Genomic DNA, 23438 nt, shown 5'->3' on the forward strand with positions numbered 1-23438 from the left:
TGAAAAGTTGAAAGCATTCCCCCTAAGATCAGGATGAAGACAAGGGTGTCCACTTTCACCACTGTTATTCAACTTAGTTTTGGAAGTCCTAGCTACAACAGTCAGAGAAGAAAAAGAAATAAAAGGAATCCAAATCAGAAAATAAGAAGTAAACTCTCACTGTTTGCAGATGACATGATACTGTACATAGAAAACCCTAAAGACAGTATCAGAAAATTATTAGAGCTAATCAGTGAATTTAGCAAGGTTGCAGGATACAAAATCAATACACATAAACCACTTGTATTTCTATATACTAACAATGAAAAATCAGAAAGAGAAAGGAAGGAATAAATCCCATTCACCATTGCAACAAAAAGAATCAAATATCTAGGAATAAACTTACCTAAGGAGACAAAAGAACTGTATTCAAAAAATTATAGGATACTGATGAAAGAAAGAAAAGACGATGTAAACAGATGGAGAGATATTCCATATTCCTGGGTAGGAAGAATCAATATTGTGAAAATGACTATACTACCAAATGCAATCTACAGATTCAATGCATTCCCTATCAAACTACCAATGGCATTTTCCCTAGAACTAGAACAGAAAATTTCACAATTCATATCAAAACACAAAAGACCCTGAATAGCCAAAGCAGTCTTGAGAAAGAAGAATGGAGCTGGAGGAATCAATCTTCCTGACTTCAGATTAGACTACAAAGCTACAGTCATCAAGACAATATGGTACTGGCACAAAAACAGAAATATAAACCAATGGAACAAGATAGAAAGCCCAGAAATAAAACCATGCACCTACAGGTACCTTATTTTTGACAAAGGAAGCAACAATATACCATGGGGCAAAGACAGCCTCTTCAATATATGGTGCTGGGAAAACTGGACAGCCACATGTAGAAGAATGAAATGAGAACACTTCCTACACCATACACCAAGATAAACTCAGAATGGATTAAAGACCTAAATGTAAGACCAGAAACTGTAAAACTCTTGGAGGGAAACATAGGCAGAACACTTAATTATATAAATCAAAGCAAGATCCTCTATGACCCACCTCCTAGAGTAATGGAAATAAAAACAAAAGTAAATAAGTGGGACCTGCTTAAGCTTAAAAGCTTTTGCACAGCAAAGGAAACTATAAGCAAGGTGAAAAGACAACCCTAAGAATGGGAGAAAATAATAGCAAATGAAACAACAGACAAAGGGTTAATTTCCAAAATATACAAGAAGCTCCTACAACTCTTTGCTAGAAAAACAAACAATATAATCAAAAAGTGGGAAAAAGACCTAAACAGACATTTCTCCAAAGACATACAGATGGCTAACAAACACATGAAAAGATGCTCAATGTCACTCATTATTAGAGAAATGTAAATTAAAACTACAATGAGATATCACCTCACACTGGGCAGAAGGGCCATCATCAAAAAATCTACAAACAATGATCTAGAGAGTGTGGAGAAAAGGGAATGCTTTTGCACTGTTGGAGGGAATATAAATTGATACAGCCACTATGCAAGACGGTATGTACCTTCCTTAAAAAACGAGGAATAAAACCACCATATGACCCAGCGATCCCACTCCTAGGCATATACGCTGAGGAAACCAGTGTTGAAGAAGACACATGTATCCCACTGTTCATTGCAGCACTATTTACAACAGCTAGAACATGGAAGCAACCTAGATGTCCATCAACAGATGAATGGATAAAGAAGTTGTGGTACATATACACGGTAGAATATTACTCAGTCATAAAAACAAATGCATCAGTCAGTTCTAATGAGGTGGATGAATCTAAAACCTATTATACAGAGTGAAGTGAGTCAGAAAGAGAAAGATAAATATCATATTCTAATGCACATATACAGAATATAGAAAAATGGTACTGAAGAACTTATTTACAGGGCAGCAATGGAGAAACAGACATGAAGAATAGACTTACGGACATGGAGAGAGGGGAGGAGAGGGTGAGTTGTGGAAAGAGTAACATGGAAACTTACATTACCGTATGTAAAATAGATAGCCAACGGGAATTTGCTGTATGGCTCAGGAAACTCAAACAGGGTCTTTGTATCAACCTAGAGGGGTGCGATGGGGAGGGAAATGGGAGGGAGGTTCAAAAGGGAGGGATGTATACCTATGGCTGATTCATGTTGAGGTTTGATCAGTCAGTTCAATTCAATCGCTCAGTTGTGTCTGACTCTTTGTGACCCCATGTACTACAGCACGCCAGGCCTCCCTGTCCATCACCAACTCCCAGAGTTTACTCAAACTCATGTCCATTGAGTCGGTGATGTCATCCAACCATGAGGTTTGATAGAAAACAACAAAATTCTGTAAAGCAATTATCCTTCAATAAAAAACAAAAAAAACTTTGCAGTAACAACAACAACTACATTTTCCCTTAATTCATCTCCCTCATCCCACATCTATGAAAAAGGAATGAAATGTCAGTTGGAAGATTCTCTCTGATGATCTCCTCAGCAAATCCCAAAGTTCATCACGTATTTCCCCTTTTCCAAGATGTTGCAGGTGTTAGTTTTGTCCACTGTTGTCCTATCTATAACTCAGGTTGCCATTCTTCCAGTTTTGCTACTAGCTTCTTCACTGTTTTTCCAGCTTCTGCTTAGTCTCAAAGCCAAGGTCATATATTTTAACCGTTTCTTTCTGCAGCCCTCCACTGTCCATTGTCTTCCACTATCGAGAAATCTAAAGAGATGTTACATGTCGATGCTTTGAATTTGACATGACTCTCTTAAGAATCTGTGACTGTTTCATTCTCTTAAAACAATGGTACAATAATCCTACCTTTCTCTATGTTTTTTGGGCAACACCCCACATCTAGCTTCCAACTGCATCATCAGTATGTTTTACAGCATAAAAACTACCCCAAACTCAGTTGTTTTTAGAACAACTACCTTTTATATGACTTATAATTTTTGTGGGTCAGCAGTTTGGACTGGGCTCCTTCCCGTGTCTCAGTGGTGGTCACTCCAAGGTCGGAAGGGCATCGAGTTAGGGGCCTCTGCTTCTGGGGTTAGCCGGCTGGGCACCTGAACTAGGGCCCTGACTGGAAAGTGTTCTTCATCATTTGTCAGGCAGGCTCAAACTTTCTCACCAAGGATATGACACAGGGTGCCAGGAGCATAACGAGGGGGCTCTAATACACAAGAACTTTCTTTTGTTTCTGTTGGTGTCACTTTTGCTGCTGTTCCATTGTCTTAAGTCAGTTGTAGTCCAGTGTAGATATAAGATGAGTAGAGAAAGCACTTCTCTGTCATTTTTCATCTCCTGTAGCCCATGAGTTTCCCTTTTCTTTTCCATTTTACCGTTACACTTTTGTTAGCCACAGCTTCTTAAGAAATGGTGTTTGCTTTGAGACTATTCTTGCTTGAAAATGTCTTTATTCTGCTCTTGCTTGATTCATAGTTTGCCTTGGTGTATAATCTAAGTTAGAAATATTTTTCCTGCCTAATTTTGAAGGCATCCCTTCACTGTCCTCTGTCTTCCACTGTTGAGAAATCTAAAGAGATTCTACATGTTGATGTTTTGGATTTGACCTGACTCTCTTAAGAACCTGTGACTCAGTTTCATTCTCTTGAAAAAAATGGTACAATAATAATCCTACCTTTCTCCATGTGCTATGTAGAATAACATAGGAAGGTAACATGTATGTGGTGCTTGACAGGGGTCTGGTATTTAGGAATTGGCCCCTAGAATGGTAGTGTAATGCCCCACATTTCCTGTCTTCTATCAGCAATTTTAGAAATGGGAAATGGGGATTGTCAGCTACCAGCCACTCCTCATTACCCCCATGCAATGACCCTCTTTAAAGCATCCTCAGAGGGATTTCCCAGGTGGTCCAGTAGTTAAGACTTCGCCTTCCAATGCAGGCGGCGTGGGTTCGATCTCGGGTGAGGGGAACTAAGATCCCACATGCTGTGTGGCCTAGAAAAAATTTGTGTACCTATGCACAAAACAAAAGAGCAAAACAACTGATTGTACTTTGCACCATATGCAAAAGATTAACTAAAAAATGGATCACAGACGTAAATAAATTTAAAAACCAAAAAGGAGATTGAAAAGAAAATCCAAATGAGGATTTTTAAAACATCCTCAGAAATATTTTACAAATAGATAGACTGAAAAGAAAAAAAAAAAGACGGTTTTGTCCTACCATTTTTGGAAGAAAGGTTTTTCTTACCCCGCTAGAAACAATAATAGTGGCTCAGCATATGCCTGCCAGTGCTTTCGACTAAGCTGCTGGATCCAAAATGAGAAGACAGGGTTTGGGTCACCTGTCAGCCAAGCTAATGCTAACTCTGTTATGAGAAAATTCACATGATTTTTCTTATCATTGAAGGCATAAACTTTCACTACAGAGACGATTCCACTAAAAAAGAAAAAAAGCATGCGATGACATTCTTGAGGTCCCACGAAAAGCTGAAAATTGTGATAAAGTATTCATTCCAAACCTTCCACAAGGAAGATGGTTGTCTCCCACTGCTAATAAGTGCTGAATATCCCCTGGAGAAGGGAATGGCTACCCACTCCAGTATTCTGGCCTGGGGAAGTCTGTGAGCAGAGGAGCCTGGAGGGCTACAGTCTATGGGGTCGCAGAGTTGGACACAACTGAGCAATTAACACTTCCACTATGGGAGAATTAGGGAAGTTGATCCAATATGAGATTTTATTATTTAAAAAATGTTTTTTTTACTTTACAATATTGTATTGGTTTTGCCACACATCAACATGAATCCGCCACGGGTGTACATGTATTTCCCATCCTGAACCCCCCACCCACCTCCCTCCCCATACCATCCCTCTGGGTCATCCCAGTGCACCAGCCCCAAGCTTCCTGTATCCTGCATGGAACCTGACTCTACATTTTCCCCTGGTGCTCTTCCTTCAACAATTCAGGTGATAAAGAGGTGTTTAAAAATGACAGAGCACCTCTTTATCATGCAAACATGAATATAAAATGTGAATAAAAATTCAATCATAACTTATAAATTAGAGAAAAATAAAAAACATTAAAATTGTTCTGAAAACTTCACTTTTCTCAGAGGAAATTAACCTTGCAAAAACATTCCCTTTTCCTTTCAGAAAAGAATTTATTTTTTGCTGAAACAGATGGGAAATCAGAAAATACTTTAAAATGAATTTTGATTCTAAGCATATATATCTCCTTGTTTACTATAGATATTCTGTGAGTTTGAAGAGGAGTGTAAGGTCTCAGTGAAGATCCCACAAACATACAAAGCAGAAAGATGTGGCAAAAAGGAATTTTTATTTAAAGAGAATGTTGTTTTTAGACAATCATCACTGTTATTTGTGTGCTTGCTAATTTTTCATTATCTAAATATAAAGATATTATATTTATTAAAAATCTCAGATCAGGACTGGTACTGTTCCCTCTTGACCAGGTTCATGAAATAAAATAATAAGCAAAATAATATTAGGGCTCCAACCACACTTCTGACAGCTAATTTGGAACTCAACATCTACCTGACATTTGCCAGCATTTAGAGAAATCAATCTCTGTTTAACTGCCTCTGGCCTTATTTGTGAGTTGAAGCCCACTAATTCATCCTCCAAGTTCAAAGAATTTACAATTTTTTTTAATGAAAGACTGACAGATAAACAGAAAGACACAAATACTTATAACTAATCATTATATTTAGTTATTTGTTAATAATTTTTTAAGTTGATATGTTGTATTTTCATTTTTGTTCCGTTCAAGAAATTTTCTTTTTTTTTTTTTTTCTGGCTGCATGGCATGAGGGATCTTAGTTCTCCCACCAGGGATAGAACCCATGCCCCCTGCAGTGGAAGCAAGGAGTCCTAACCACAGGATCCCCAGGGAAGTCCCACTTACAACTAATTATAATAAAAGGTCACTTATCATAAGTGCTATAAACAAAGCATACATACTCTGTAGTTACAGGTCTCCCATCAGGACTCGACAATTCTATCTTCTAAATGCACTTTAACCTCCTCTGCATGATCCCACCCCCACTGCCACAAATTCTCCAAGTCCTCTTTCTACTGTTCCTGCAACCCTCCAGCCTATTCTTGAGAAGGTAATCCCTGTAAAACACATCTCTCAAAGGCTTTTTGTTGTCGTTATATAAATATTCTTTAACATTATGGAGTCTGCATTTACCTTCTACCTACATTTTCAGGTTCATTTCTCATCTCTAAACAATCTAAGGGTCTGGGTTCCATCTCTGCTGAACATTTATTTCTTTAGGATCTCATGCTCTTTCTCACCTTTGAATCTTCACATAAGCTATTTCCTCTGCTTCAAACAGTCTCTCTAATCTTCACATTGCTAACTTCTACTCATCCTTCAGGTCTCAGCCTAGATATCACTTCCCTCAGGAAGCCCTCCTGAGATCCCCACTCTTTTCCCCAGTTTAGGTCAAGTGTTCCTGCTCAGGGGCCCAGGACCCTGGCACTGAGTCCCTCCCACCCAAGGGTGGTAGTGGCTTCCTGCTCTTTCTGGGTAGCTAATATCTGGGTTCCTTCCCTCTCATTTTGTTTACCAGATTCTGTCATTCCTTATGTAACTCTTTCTACGTGATGGATTTCCTCTGTTGCAAATACTCCCAGTGTTTTCTACTTCATGGCTAGTTCTAAGTACTTAGTTTCTAACATGTGACTCACACAGTAAAGAATCTGGCTGCAAAGCAGGAGACCTGGGTTTGATCCCTGGATTGGGAAGATCCCCTGGAGAAGGGAATGGCTACCCACTCCAGTATTCTTGCCTGGAGAATTCCAGGGACAAAGGAGCCTGGTGGGCTACAGTCCATGGGGTCTCAAAGAGTTGGACACAACTTAGTGACTGAACAACAACAACAGAGCACTAAAGCCCATTTTCCAGGGTGATTTCTGAGGAACATAGTATAACTCTGCACCTGTACGTATGCATTCATTGCCCTGGAGCTCTTCATCAGAGGGTATGTTTAATTGTCCTGCCCCTTCTGTAGAGGGGTTGGGGCTCGGTCTACCTTGCTCATAACTGCTTTCCGCAAAACCTGGCACAGTGATTGGCTTAAAAATATGTCTAACATATAAACACATTTGTCAATGTTTTTGTCTTCTCACATTTGTCCAAGTCTAGAACATCCAGCTTTCTTTCCCTAGAATTTCAGGAAGCTGGTATGTGCTATCATGCCTTTGCAGATTGTTTTAACAGCTTTCCCTACAGAATTACGTGAGATAGCATTATAATGACTTTTCACACACTAAATTTTTTTAGCTAGATTTTATCATCAAATACCAAGAAATATGTCAGATAGATGTGAATGAAGCTGTTATTACATGTTTCAAACTTTGCTTTCTGTCTTACATTCTGGTTCTGTTGGAATATAAAACCTAAAACCTACAGTCTTCAAGAATTTATTTCACTGCAAATGGGTAAATGAGACACTCATCTTTATTGTCTGCCAGGACTTGTCATGTGTGCACAGAGAGCCCAGCTTAATTTTAGCTGGGCTAAAATTAAAATTAGCAACAAGATAAACATGAGAGTTTCATCATTTATAACTTTAAAGATAAGCTTATTGAAAGGCTATAGATTATGATGTACTTGGATATTCTTGCTAAATCCAGTGAAAAATGAAATTAAATTTGTTTTTTTTTCCAGAAACTTTAAACAGAAGAGAGAGTCAGTAAAAGTAGAATGAAACATTTGTGAATGTGCTTTGGGAAACAGTTTTGGTTGAGTATATTATTTTGTTATTATCCACTAGCAAAATTTAACATTAAAGATAGTAAGAAGCAGCACACTTCAGTCATAAACCATTCATTCATAAATTATTTGGTCTTTTAATTTCTGACTTGAAAGTTTACTTAAGCATTCAACACTCTCTAATGTGTTCAATTAATTTTATCAAAACCTTGTATTCAAATTATTTTGTCAGTATAATAGTGGCTACATCAGACTGAAAAGAAATGATTTTAAAACTGCTTCATGCAAGTCATGAAACACACAAAAAAGTTCTCACCTCTCAACAGTATGAGAATAAGAAGAACTATATTATGTGGTTGAAAGAGTTTTATTAGGTATAAATGTCATTTAGGAATTTCTAAGAGTGGCCCTAAACTAGGTGGTATGGATTTAAAAAAGCATTAAAATGATACTAATGTAAGAATCATTTAATAATCATTAAATGTATTATTTAGTGGATAGTCATACCTAACAATGAGCAAATTTGTAGAGCATTTACAGGCAGCCAGAGCCGGAAGGGGGCAATCGCAGCCCCAGAGAGACACTATCTATAAAACTGTAAGCAGGCTTCTTTGCTAACTAAAACTTCTTAGGGGTCTGGATGGTCAACATCTGCCTGAGAAGGTGCGCCGGTTTTACACCCAGATAACCAAGTGGCGGGGAGGCGATAAGTCACAGCACTGGCGCTCGCCAAACACCTCATCACCTGAGCTGCTCGGACCTGGGAAGAGCACAAAACACAGGCCCAACTGAGTCTGCGCCTCTGAGGACTACCTGAGTGCCTGAACCTGAGCGGCTTGGACCTGGGAGGTGCATGCAGCCCAGGGCCGGCCTCGGATTGTTCCCGGCGGAGCAACCTAGAGCCCGAGCAGTGTGGGCAGGGAGGCTACACGCGCCGTGAGCGGGGGCAGACCCAGTGTGGCTGAGGCACTGAGAGCGCACGCCAGTGTTATTTGTTTGCAGCATCCCTCCCTCCCTCCCAACAGCGCGACTGAACAAGTGAGCCTAAAACAAACAAACAAACAAAAAAAACCTGTCCTCCACCGTCCCCTTTGTGTCAGGGCAGAAACCAGACACTGAAGAGACCAGCAAACAGAAGAAGCTATAACAGAGGGAAACGCCTTGGAAGCTACAGGCAATAGATTAAAACCCTGTGGTTACTATGGATTACATAGGAAGGGGCCTATAGATCTTGAGAAATATAAGTCGGACCAAGGAACTAGCCAAAAATGAACTGAGCCCACAATACTCACAACAAAACCAGAGAAAGTCTTAGATATATTTTTACGATCATTCATTCTTTCTTTTTTTTTTAAATTTTTTAAAAAAAAATTTTAAGTCCTCTATTGTTCCTTTAATTTTCACTTTTATAACCTATTACTTTGCAAAAAAAAAGACCCTATTTTTTTCTTCTTCAGCAAACTTCATATATATATATATATATATGTTATAATTTTTTGCCTTGTTTTTTTTTTCTTCTTCTTTTCTTTAACATTGTATTTTTGAAATTCCAAACTCTACTCTAGATTTTTAAGTTTAGCTTTTTGGTATATGTTATCAATTTTGTACCTATAGTTTTTTTATAATTTCTGTGACATTTTTTTTTCCCTCTGTTTCTTTCTCTTCTTCTTTTATATAACATTGTATATCTGAAATTCCAAACTCTACTCTAGATTTTTAATTTATGCATTTTGGTATTTGATATCAATTTTGTACCTGTATTTTCTTTATAATTTTTGCAACATTGTTTGTTTTTGTTTGTTTGTTTTCTCTCTTTATTTTTCTTCTTCCTTTTTTTTAACATTGTATTTTTGAAATTCCAAACTCTACTCTAGATTTTTAATTTTTGCTTTTTGGTATTAGTTATCAATTTTGTACCTGTATTTTCTTTATAATTTTCGCAACCTTGTTTGTTTTTCTTTGTTCATTTTTTCTCTCTTTCTTTTCCTTCTTCTTTAACATCGTATTTTTGAAATTCCAAACTCTACTCTAGATTTTTAATTTTTGCTTTTATGTATTTGTTACCAATTTTGTACCTTTAAGAACCCAATCTTCAGGACCCATTTTTCACTAGGGAGCGAGATTACTGGCTTGACTGCTCTCTCTCCCTTTGGACTCTCCTTTTCCTCCACCAGGTCGCCTGTGTCTCCTCCCTAACCCCTCTCTACTCTACCCAACTCTGTGAATCTCTGTGTGCTCCAGACGGTGGAGAACACTTAGGGAACTGATTACTGGCTGGATCTGCCTCCCTCCTTTTCATTCCCGCCTTTTATCCTGCTGGCCACCTCTGTCTCCTTCCTCCTTCTTCTCTTCTCTGTATAACTCCGTGAACATCTCTGAGCGGTCCAGTTGTGGAGTGCACATAAGGAAGTGACTACTGGCTAGCCCACTCTCTCCACTATTGATTCCACCTCATCTCATTTGGGTCACCTCTAACTCCCTCCTCCCTCTTCTCCATGTAACGCTGTGAACCTCTCTGAGTGACCCTCACAGTAGAGAAACTTTTCATCTTTAACGTAGATGTTTTATCAATGGTGCTGTATAGAAGGAGAAGTTTTGAAACTACTATAAAAATAAGACCGATAACTGGAAGCAGGAGGCTTAAGTCCAAACCCTGACTCCAGGGAACTCCTGAATCCAAGGAACATTAATTGACAGGAGCTCATCAAACGCCTCCATACCTGCACTGAAACCAAGCACCACACAAGGGCCAACAAGTTCCAGGGCAAGACATACCAAGCAAATTCTCCAGCAACAAAGGAACACAGCCCTGAGCTTCAAGATACAGGCTGCCCAAAGTCACCCCAAAACCATAGACATCTCATAACTCATTACTGGACATTTCATTGCACTCCAGAGAGAAGAAATACAGCTCCACCCACCAGAACACCGACACAAGCTTCCCTAACCAGGAAACCTTGAAAGCCACCTGTACAAACCCACACACAGCGAGGAAACGCCACAATAAAGAGAACTCCACAAACTGCCAGAATACAGAAAGGACACCCCAAACTCAGCAATTTAAACAAGATGAAGAGACAGAGGAATACCCAGCAGATAAAGGAACAGGATAAATGCCCACCAAACCAAACAAAAGAGGAAGAGATAGGGAATCTACCTGATAAAGAATTCTGAATAATGATAGTGAAATTGATCCAAAATCTTGAAATTAAAATGGAATCACAGATAAATAGCCTGGAGGCAAGGATTGAGAAGATGCAAGAAAGGTTTAACAAGGACCTAGAAGAAATAAAAAAGAGTCAATATATAATGAATAATGCAATAAATGAAATTAAAAACTCTCTGGAGGCAACAAATAGTAGAATAACAGAGGCAGAAGATAGGATTAGTGAATTAGAAGATAGAATGGTAGAAATAAATGAATCAGAGAGGATAAAAGAAAAATGAATTAAAAGAAATGAGGACAATCTCAGAGACCTCCAGGACAATATTAAACGCTACAACATTCGAATCATAGGGGTCCCAGAAGAAGACAAAAAGAAAGACCATGAGAAAATACTTGAGGAGATAACAGTTGAAAACTTCCCTAAAATGGGGAAGGAAATAATCACCCAAGTCCAAGAAACCCAGAGAGTCCCAAACAGGATAAACCCAAGGCGAAACACCCCAAGACACATATTAATCAAATTAACAAAGATCAAACACAAAGAACAAATATTAAAAGCAGCAAGGGAAAAACAACAAATAACATACAAGGGAATTCCCATAAGGATAATAGCTGATCTTTCAATAGAAACTCTTCAAGCCAGGAGGGAATGGCAAGACACACTTAAAATGATGAAAGAAAATAACCTACAGCCCAGATTATTGTACCCAGCAAGGATCTCATTCAAGTATGAAGGAGAAATCCAAAGCTTTTCAGACAAGCAAAAGCTGAGAGAATTCTGCACCACCAAACCAGCTCTCCAACAAATACTAAAGGATATTCTCTAGACAGGAAACACAAAAACGGTGTATAAATTCGAACCCAAAACAATAAAGTAAATGGCAACGGGATCATACTTATCAGTAATTACCTTAAACATAAATGGGTTGAATGCCCCAACCAAAAGACAAAGACTGGCTGAATGGATACAAAAACAAGACCCCTATATATGTTGTCTACAAGAGACCCACCTCAAAACAGGGGACACATACAGACTGAAAGTGAAGGGCTGGAAAAAGATTTTCCATGCGAATAGGGACCAAAAGAAAGCAGGAGTAGCAATACTCATATCAGATCAAATAGACTTTAAAACAAAGTCTGTGAAAAGAGACAAAGAAGGTCACTACATAATGATCAAAGGATCAATCCAAGAAGAAGATATAACAATTACAAATATATATGCACCCAACAAGGGAGCACCGCAGTATGTAAGACAAATGCTAACAAGTATGAAAGGAGAAATGAACAATAACACAATAATAGTGGGAGACTTAAACACCCCACTCACACCTATGGATAGATCAACTAAACAGAAAATTAACAAGGAAACACAAACTTTAAACGATACAATAGACCAGTTAGACCTAATTGATATCTATAGGACATTTCATCCCAAAACGATGAATTTCACCTTTTTCTCAAGCGCACATGGAACCTTCTCCAGGATAGATCACATCCTGGGCCATAAAGCAAGCCTTGGTAAATTCAAAAAAATAGAAATAATTCCAAGCATCTTTTCTGACCACAATGCAGTAAGATTAGATCTCAATTACAGGAGAAAAACTATTAAAAATTCCAACATATGGAGGCTGAACAACACACTGCTGAATAACCAACAAATCACAGGAGAAATCAAAAAAGAAATCAAAATTTGCATAGAAACGAATGAAAATGAAAACACAACAACCTAAAACCTGTGGGACACGGTAAAAGCAGTCCTAAGGGGAAAGTTCATAGCAATACAGGCACACCTCAAGAAACAAGAAAAAAGTCAAATAAATAACCTAACTCTACACCTAAAGCAACTAGAAAAAGAAGAAATGAAGAACCCCAGGGTTAGTAGAAGGAAAGAGATCTTAAAAATTAGAGCAGAAATAAATGCAAAAGAAACAAAAGAGACCATAGCAAAAATCAACAAAACCAAAAGCTGGTTCTTTGAAAGGATAAATAAAATTGACAAACCATTAGCCAGACTCATCAAGAAACATAGGGAGAAAAATCAAATCAATAAAATCAGAAATGAAAATGGAGAGATCACAACAGACAACACAGAAATACAAAGGATCATAAGAGACTACTATCAACAATTATATGCCAATAAATGGACAACGTGGAAGAAATGGATAAATTCTTAGAAAAGTACAACTTTCCAAAACTGGACCAGGAAGAAATAGAAAATCTTAACAGACCCATCACAAGCACGGAAATTGAAACTGTAATCAAAAATCTTCCAGCAAACAAAAGCCCAGGTCCAGACGGCTTCACAGCTGAATTCTACCAAAAATTTAGAGAGGCGCTAACACCTATCCTGCTCAAACTCTTCCAGAAAATTGCAGAGGAAGGTAAACTTCCAAACTCATTCTATGAGGCCACCATCACCCTAATACCAAAACCTGACAAAGATCCCACAAAAAAAGAAAACTACAGGCCAATATCACTGATGAACATAGATGCAAAAATCCTTAACAAAATTCTAGCAATCAGAATCCAACAGCACATTAAAAAGATCATACACCAGGACCAAGTGGGCTTTATCCCAGGGTTGCAAGGATTCTTCAATATCCGCAAATCAGTCAATGTAATACACCACATTAACAAGTTGAAAAATAAAAACCATATGATTATCGCAATAGATGCAGAGAAAGCCTTTGACAAAATTCAACATTCATTTATGATAAAAACTCTCCAGAAAGCAGGAATAGAAGGAACATACCTCAACAGAATACAAGCTATATATGACAAACCCACAGCAAACATTATCCTCAATGGTGAAAAATTGAAAGCATTTCCTCTAAAGTCAGGAACAAGACAAGGGTGCCCACTTTCACCATTACTATTCAACATAGTTTTGGAAGTTTTGGCCACAGCAATCAGAGCAGAAAAAGAAATAAAAGGAATCCAAATTGGAAAAGAAGAAGTAAAATTCTCACTGTTTGCAGATGACATGATCCTCTACATAGAAAACCCTAAAGACTCCACCAGAAAATTACTAGAACTAATCAATGACTATAGTAAAGTTGCAGGATATAAAATTAAAAGGCATGTTTATAGAACACTATTAATACTCATGTAAATAAATATTAATTGTGAAGAATAGACCTCAAGAAGTGTTAAATATATTTAGAAGAGAGAGAGCAAGGGCTAAGTGAAAATTGCTCATTTTGGTAAAAAAACAATCTTTAATCAGAACTATGTATATAAATAACATAGTCAAGAGTCAAGATACTTTCAAAATGTGATTTTACTAGTGAATATTAGGGCAAGCAGTGTTTTTATTCTACCCTCTTCTACAAGAAATACTGGTAATTACAAATAATCAAGTGGAATTATTATTAGACAGAAATGGTATATGCAGGGACGATGCAGGTTATTTATGTCATATTACAATTTAAATACACATCTTGAAACACCTGACAATCAATATTTCCTCCAGAATTTTCATTAAGCCAATCTGTTTAAAATGCAACTTTTTAATTTAACTTTTAGTAAATTCAACTGCTTTATCTTCCCAGTGATGGACTGTGAGTATCTGATCAGAAATAGACAACAATATTTCTCACTCTGATCACTGTTTAAAAATCCTTTTTTTCCAGAAAAAAACATTTTTTTTCTGGAGAAAAATGTATGCACATATATATATATATATGACATTACTGTATATATCTAACATTACTATATCAAGAATACATTCTAACATTCTTCATGACTCCTGCCAAAGCCTCAGTTTACAGTCATCTCTATGAAAGATTCCTAATTTGGAATGTTCACCTAGAAAGACTCAGTCACTGGGACCCACCCCAGGGCTCTCTCTGGAGATGCAGCAGTCCGTTCTCAGTGCCGTGTTAGATACTTGTTCTTTCATGGGTGTCCACAGATTTTTTAAGTTTGTTTGTGGATCTTTATTTTTGTTCACTTTGCTTGTTTTCTTTAGTAGATTCTCAGGTCAATCAGGTTGGTATCTGTTTACATAACCATATGGCTGGAGATGATAAACAAGTTGTAGCTTTAGCATAGGGAAAGGAGACTGCAAAATCAGAACAGCAACCCAAATCCTTCACAGGGGGGTGGAATAGATACATTTTCAGTTCCAAGGGATTCTGGGTAGAGAATCTTAGATCAAGTGGTGTTTTTTTTTGGGGGGGGGATGGGGGGTGTGCGGAAGGAAGGGGATTGAAAGTCCCTTTTGTGTTGGCATGTCTGGAATCTTTTGCTTCTTCAGTTAGAGTTTCCAGGCATCTCCCCAGCACTAAGACTTCAGGCATAGAAGACTACAGGTGTACATTTTAAACGCATCCATAAACCAGAAGTCTTCCGCAACCTAGATATCTATCGACAGATGAATGTATAAAGAAGATGTGGCATATATATATATATACACACACACAAAAATATATAATGGAATATTACTCAGCCATTAAAAAGGAGTGAATTTGAGTCAGTTGTAGTGACATGGATGAACCTAGAGCCTGTTATACAGACTGAAGTAGGTCAGAAAGAGGAAAACAGATATCATATATCATACATCTCTTTCATAGAGATGACTGTAAACTGAGGCTTTGGCAGCAGTCATGAAGAATATTAGAATGTATTCTTGATTATATATATAGTAATGTCATATATATACGTATGTGCCTACATTTTTCTCCAGAAAAAACAGATATCATATGCTAATGTATATATATATGGAATCTAGAAAAATAGAACTGATGAACCTATTTAAAGGGAAAAAACAGAGACACAGATGTAGAGAATGGGCTTACGGACACATCAGGAGAAGGAGAGGGTGGGACAAATTGAGAAAGTAGCACTGACATCTGTACACTACCATGTGTAAAATAGATAACTGGCGGGAAGCTGCTGTATAGCACAAGGAAGGCAGCTTGGAGCCCTGTGATGACCTACAGGGGTGGGATGGAGGTAGGGAGGCTCAAGAGGAAAGGGCTTTGTTGGAAATTATGACTGATTTGCACTGTTGTATGTCAGAGACCAGCACAGCATTGTAAAGCAATTATCCTTGAATAAAAATAAGTAAATAAATAAAGAAAAATAATAGTAATAATAGTAATAAACCCTCACAGTTTCTTGGCTCAATACCACCCTGTTCCTCTACCCACTAGCCCTGGTTTAGATTAAGATGCCATTTAAACTATGGCATCTTAAATCTTCTCCCAAGTAAATGGGGTCTTCAGGGTCATAGTTTACAAGCAGCCATCTCAAGCTATCTAGTGTGACTAATGTATCATCACCTGCTTTCATAAACTGACCTGCACACCCCAGATAATTGTCATGAACATCCTGAGAGGATTTAACGATTTTCAGTATAGTTGGTCTCTCCCTTCTTTGGTGTTTAATCCCACAGTAAGGAAGTCTTTATTTTCTTCTGAGCTCATAAACATCGCTTTATTACAAGGTTGAGTTCATGTTGTTCTGATGTATTTGGCCCTTTTCTCTAGATTTTAAGGTCCTGTCATAACCCAGTAAAGAATTTGCACCTTCTTATAAAGGTTTTCAACAGCATTTGTGGTCTCATTATTTATGATGGCTAGCACCTGGTTTTGACTTCATCTGCCCTTCTAGGTAATTCTGCTCAGTATTATCTGAATGTCTAGAATGAAGATAATTATTCAGAATATTGGGGTTTCCTTGGTGGCTCAGATGGTAAAGAATCTGCCTACAGTGTGGGAGACCTGGGTTCACTCCCTGGGTTGGGAAGATCCCCTGGAGAAGGGGAATTCAGAATATTAGGCTGGATGTCAGTCACCTTGTTTTTCCAACAAAATACTAAATACACACACACACACACACACACACACACACACACACACATCTGACTGCTAATCCAGAGAGGGAGGTTAAAGAATGCAGCCAAAAATTCTGCCATTTTTGTAAGCATATTTCTGGCATCTCTGGTGGGCTTCCCACTGCTAGGAAGGGAGGGTGGGAGTGAGGACGAGGAGGCTGGACCACCAGGCGCAGTAGTCCAGGGAGCTTCAGGGGCTCCTTCCTATGGCATTATTTTTAAGGATCCTTTTGTGTGTGGGCACATGTATGTGGGGATGTCTGTTACTTTATATGAGCATGTATGTTACTTCCATTACATTTGTTGCTCTGTAACAATTCTGAAAGCTGTCATGCTTATCATCTGTTGAATCCTAATTGCCAATGACAATTTTTAGGATTATTAAATGCCATATGGGCTCAGGTCATAAATGATAATTTAAAAAATTAGAATAGATTTCCAAAGTATTCAACTTAACAATACAGATAAGTCTGTTAAGAATGGATATTAAAATAAAAAAGAACAAAATAATGTCATTTGCAACCACATAGATTTTCATAAGTGAAGTAAGTCAGAAAGACAAATACCAAATGATATGACTTATATGTGCAATCTAAACTATGGCATAAATGAGTCTATCTACAAAAGTGAAACAGACTCACAGATATAGAGAACAGATTTGTGGTTTCCAAAGGGGAGGGGGTTGGGGGTGGGGAGGACTGGGAGTTTGAGATTAGCAGATGTGAACTTATATACAGGATGGCTACACAACAAGGTTCTACTGTATAGATTGTTTGCCTAGTGACTTGTGGTTGTATTGTTAGGGGTGAGGGTCTTTCACATGTTCCTATATGCCAGTTAGAGGTGGAATACGTCATTTAGGTTTTGTTGCATTAAAAACTTTCCCCAAAATTAGCAGATTGAACAACAACAACAAAAGAATGGATATTACAATGATTTTTAATAAATATTAGAAACACATAAATTAACTTTACAGTTGTATGTTCAGAAAAACTGTTATCAGCTTAATAAGGACTTTTTAGTTTGAAACATATCTCCCGAGAGGGTAACAGGTAGGAAGGCCAGAGGTCCCCAAGTGGAAGGCGGAAATAAACTGCAAGTGGCAGGTGTTTTTTCCTTTTCTACACAAAATCAAAAGGCCCTTCTTTTAATTCTGTGTTGGCGACACCTGGTCCTGCCTTGAGCTAACCAATACCATGTTTCTTATGGAAATGTTTTCTTAAGCTATGTTAATGAAACTATATTCGCTTTGGAATCTGCCTTTCTTCAAAATGGTTCTGCCTAAGACTAACTTTTTTTCTTTTCTCAAACCTTGGGCTGATAACGGTTTAACAAACCAGTATTCGTGTCAATTGTTTTATGGCCAAGGGATGACACACCTGGTGCCATCCTGTCTCAAAAATACAGACTTCGGGAGAGGGGCCTGGGGAAACTTTCTTAGCCTTGAGGTGGCTCTCTTATCTGATTAGCAGCTTGCTAACAGACATAAAATGCCTTGCTAAAAACTAGCAAGCGGACACTCTTTCTGTCCCCTTCTGATGTCTGTGTCAGAAGCGTCCACTATCTCTATTATACTTTAATAAAACTTTGCTACACAAAAGCTCCAAGCGGTCAGGCCTCGTCTCTGATCCCCGGATCGAATTCCTCTCCTCCAGAGGACACAAATCTCGGCATAGCACATAGCTTGCACCAGCAACCTTTCATTCCTATCTAAACTGATATTTTTGGATTAAGTCTCAGAAAATCATTTCTAAGTCTTCAGATATTTAAATGTGTGAATTGATTATGGGGGTGGGAAAAGGGTGAAGAAAGACCTTTCCTATAAGTGGTATTTACCACATAGTCCCTCACTGAGTGTTATTTTAATCTATCTAATGAGGCAATGCAAAAAGGTCACATTTTTCAGAGTTAATAAAGGTAAAGATGACCTGCCTGCATACATAACTATAGAACTGTCAATTGCACAAACAATTAATTATGTGAACAGATTAATCAGCCTGCAGTTATTAATCACTTGCTCTTTACCTCGCGGCATGCTAGGTGGTATGAATGATGTAGAACGATGCCCTTACAGATACATATTAATTTCTCAAGAAGTACTTTGGGGAAAAAAATATAACAAAAGCTATTCAGAATAAAAGGTGAATTGATATTTAAAATCAATGTGCAACCATTACTTAGTTTTCAGCAGTAATGAAAGATAATTGCCCTATGGTTTTCCTTTCCATTGACTTTATGAGTGAAATATCTGATTCACTTACCTTTACAAAGAGCCCTAGAAATCTCAAACATAACTTTGGGATGGATGGATGATATTCAGACAAATAGAATGGCAGATAAACAGTGTATAGTTTCTAGTTGTCTAAAGTGAAGTTGCTCAGTTGTGTCCAACTCTTTACAACCCCATAGACTGCAGCCTGCCAGGCTCCTCCATCCATGAGATTTTCCAGGCAAGGACACTGTAGCGAGTTGCATTCTTTCTCCAGGGGATCTCCCCGAACCAGGGATCAAACCCAGGTCTCCCGCACTGCAGCCTGACTCTTCACCATCTGAGCCACCAGGGTCTAGGTCTGCCATTTTGAAGGATTTGGCTGTCTCAAATACTGCCTTACAAACAAAACAACACATAAACCATAATGGAAAAGAATATGAAAAAAATAAACATTATATATATGTACACATATAATGTATAACTGAGTCACTGTGCTATAAGAAGAAATAAATACAACATTGTAAATCAACTATATTTGAATAAAATAAATTTTAAAAATAAGTAAAAATGCTTTTTTTTTCCTTTTTAGTCACCAAAGTGAAAGTCGCTCAGTCATGTCCAACTCTTTGCGACCCCATAACCTATGCAGTCCATGGAATTCTCCAGGCCAGAATACTGGATTGGGTAGCCTTTCCCTTCTCCAGGGGATCATACGTCCATTCTTTGTGACTCCATGGACTGTAGCCCTTCAGGATCCTCTGTCCGTGGGATTTTCTAGGCAAGATAGAAAGAAAATAATACAAAGCAAAAACTCCACAAAACAATATAACAAGCTAACCTCTTTAATGAGAACGTTGTGCTTTAAGTTCCTTTTGTTAAAAAAAATATTTGCCTTAACCCTTAGTAACCACAAGTCTGTTTTTCTATGTCTGTGAGTCTAAGTTCCTTTTTAAACATTAGGATATAAAAGTTTGACATTTGGATCAGTCAGGATTGACCCTAAGGGGAAAGAGATGGCACCCACAGGTTAGAATATTTTAAGGAAATTTTAACTTACAAAGGAAATAATTACCAGGGTGTATCAGGGTTTACAGAACCACAGATGTTCCCATCAGCACAAGGAATCCAGCAGCTGTTGAGGTGTTAACGACACCCAAACATGAAAGGTGAAATCACAGATACTAACAGAGAGGAAGGAGGAGAAGCAGAACTTGGGCCAGAGAGACTTCCCTGGCAGTCGAGGGGTTAAGACTTTGAGCTTTCACAGCAGTGGGTACAGATTCCATCACTAGTTGGGAAATTCTGATCCTATCTGCCGCATGGCTCAATAAAACAACAAAACACTCAAACAGTCCCATGACCTTTCTTACCTCTGAGTCCTACCATAAGTTGTTTTCTCTGCTTGAAATGGTCTTCTCTTTCCTCTTCATTTTGTTGATTTCTCATCCTTCTGATCTGAAGCTAGATATCACTTCATCCGGGAAGCCCTCCTGGATCTCCTTTAACCCCAGTTAAGAAGGATCCTTGTTATGGTCACCATTGCCTCCTTTACTAGAGCTCTTAATCAGAGGGGTTAATTGTCCTTCTCCTTTGTGTATAGGAGTGGGGCCACTTTTCCCCAAGCCTAGTATGGTGACTGACACACAATAATGACTTAAATATGCCTAAAAACCAAGAGCGATATCAATACAACAACCTCATTTAAAGTAATTTTTTCTGATAGCAAGTGCCCAGAATTTTAGAAAACTTACGGGGATAGACGTTCTTTTTTAGATTATTTTAGAATGTCTCCTTCAGAATGACAGGAGATGGCATTTTAAACACTTTGAAGATGGCAAGGTAGAACATATTACTACTCATTCTAAGAAATAACACCCCTGAGGTGTGAATGCAATTGCCATTACATATTTCAAAGTTTTTCTGCTTTCTGTTTTGAATGTGGATTTGACAATAATACAGGGGAAATGGATCCTCTTAAGAAGTTTTTAAGAATGAGTTTTACAGCATGTGAGTGATTGAAGCCCTTGGGGTGGAGTGCCTGCAAGCCAGGGGGCTGTCACTCACATAGACCAGACACAAACATCCTCAGGAGATACACTGCATTCTTCTGGACCCCTGTCTCTTGGTGTTAATGATCATTACTGTATTTGATCACGGTCCTCTGGGCTTTTAATTTCATAATAAATGGAGTAGGTTTCATATGCTATTGCCCTTTTCGAAACGTTTTTAGCTGTCATTGTACTTGTTGATCTTGGTTTTGTGCCTCTTTGCTGTGTTGTGGGCACATGCATTGTTTCCATTTTATGTGTTGCTGAACTTGAAATTTATCATCTCTTGAGTAGAAATTAATGATGGTGATTTGTAAGATTATAAAATGAATTGTAAGTTCGTAAGATGTGAGAACTATTTAAATGTATTTTTTCAAAAAATAAAAATTACTAAAGTCTAAGTATATCAGAAATGATTTAGTGCTATATAGATATTATATAATTGCTTTAAATTATAAATATTAGAAGTACATAAATTCATCTTCAGCCAAAGAATTGATGCTTTTGAACTGTGGTGTTGGAGAAGACTCTTGAGAGTCCCTTGGACTGCAAGGGGATTCAACCAGTCCATTCTAAAGGAGATCAGTCCTGGGTGTTCTTTGGAAGGAATGATGCTAAAGCTGAAACTCCAGTACTTTGGCCACCTCATGCGAAGAGTTGACTCATTGGAAAAGACTCTGATGCTGGGAGGGATGGGGGGCAGGAGGAGAAGGGGACGACAGAGAATGAGATGGCTGGATGGCATCACCAACTTGATGGACGTGAGTTTGGGTGAACTCCGGGAGTTGGTGGTGGACAGGGAGGCCTGGCGTGCTGCGATTCATGGGGTCGCAAAGAGTCGGACATGACTGAGCGACTGAACTGAACTGAACTGAAGCATGTCGGAAATGATTCAATGCTATATAGATATTATATAATTACTTTAAACTATAAATATTAGAAATACATAAATTCATCTTCAGCATGGTATACAGTGGTGGGCTGTGGGTGGTACAAGGTCTATCTAGACAGAGACTTTCATGTTTTAGTTCTAGGTCTGGAGCAAACACTATATACTCAGCAAGGACTTTTTACTGTCTAAGCATGTTATCTTCTAGAATTGCGTCAGTATTTAAATAGTATTTAGTATTTAAATGTCTCAGCTGGCAATTTTGGAGGTGAATAGGAACAAAAGAGGCCTAGGCACCATAAGACAGATACAAAGCTCTATTCTGCATACTGTGTTTTGCTAGCTTATTTGAGTCTGAAATTTTTGAAATAGGTAAACCCTTTATTTCTACTTCTTGAGGTTATCTCAAGAAGCCCTTGTGATGATATAAAATATTTGGAGAATAACTATTTCACAGATTGAGAAATGGGTACTAGAGGTAAGTTAATTATTAACAGAATTGAAAACTTGGCATTCTCCATCACAATTCCCCAGCCTCAAACAATTTTTTTAGCTAAACAGGGAACGATTGGTAATACGTTTTATTATTAGTTTTGTTTCCCTTCTGTTTCCATTGTCATTATCCTTTTCAACTAGAAAAGCTCTTCATTCTTCAATCGTTCATTCACTCCCTTACTTGACAATGATTTATTAACCACCTACCACTCTACTCAGGTTGTATGAACAGAGATGAAAGCAGCAGTCACTGTTCCCAAAGAACTCACAGCTCATTCAAATTGTCTAAAGGCAGAAGGCAGATGGAAAATAGCAAAGCTAGAGATGATGCAGTTGTCCACTTAGTTTGCATTGATGACAAGGAATTCAGGCACTATTATTCTTCTCATTGCAAGAAACATGGAAATTCAGAGAAAAGTCAGGACTACAGATGTAGATTTGACTTTTTCACACTTGAAAACTCCATCCAAAAATGTGAGGTTTTCAAAATAGAAGTCTAGCATTGATTAGGAAGTTCGTTTCTCTGAAATTATGAGAAATGAAACTGGTAGTAGAAACATAGAAGGCATCATCGAAGAGGCAATTACATGGAGAATAAGATGAATAGGAATGCATATCCTCAGAAATGACTTTATTTTTAATTTCTCAAATATTATAAAATAAGAACAACAAAGATGTATTACATAATAAACTTTATCCTTAGAGGAGTGTCCATTGCTGTCCTGAGAGGTTTGAACTAATTTTTACAGACGCAGAAACAGAAGTCCAGGGAAGTTAGGTAACTTGCTCAGACATCCAGCTATTAGAAGATAGAGTGAGAATTTGGAATTAGCAGGGATAGGTTGCCGATTCCCGCTCCTGCCCTAAACTTGGCATCCTTGGTATGAATCATCTGAGAATCCTTCAGGAGCCGCCTTGATCCCTCCTGTGACCGAGGGCCACTCTGCTCAGGTCCTTGGCTTCCCATTGAAGGATGACATAAAAATGGGACATTTCCCCCCTGATAGGAAAAAAACTGACGGGGATGTGTTTTAATTAAATTTGAGTAGAATTTCCATTCCAATAAGGGCATGAATTTATTCTCTCTGTCA

The 23438-nt window shown here is 38.1% G+C and overlaps 1 pseudogene; it reads right to left on the reverse strand.

Moving 5' to 3' along the window:
- Nucleotides 1-16027: 16027 nt before the first annotated feature.
- On the reverse strand, nucleotides 16028-18738 carry LOC129626892 (glycoprotein-N-acetylgalactosamine 3-beta-galactosyltransferase 1-like; annotated as a pseudogene).
- Nucleotides 18739-23438: the final 4700 nt, after the last annotated feature.

The sequence above is a fragment of the Bubalus kerabau genome, chromosome 14 (genome assembly GCF_029407905.1).
Source record: "Bubalus kerabau isolate K-KA32 ecotype Philippines breed swamp buffalo chromosome 14, PCC_UOA_SB_1v2, whole genome shotgun sequence".
Classification (NCBI taxonomy): Eukaryota; Metazoa; Chordata; class Mammalia; order Artiodactyla; family Bovidae; genus Bubalus; species Bubalus kerabau.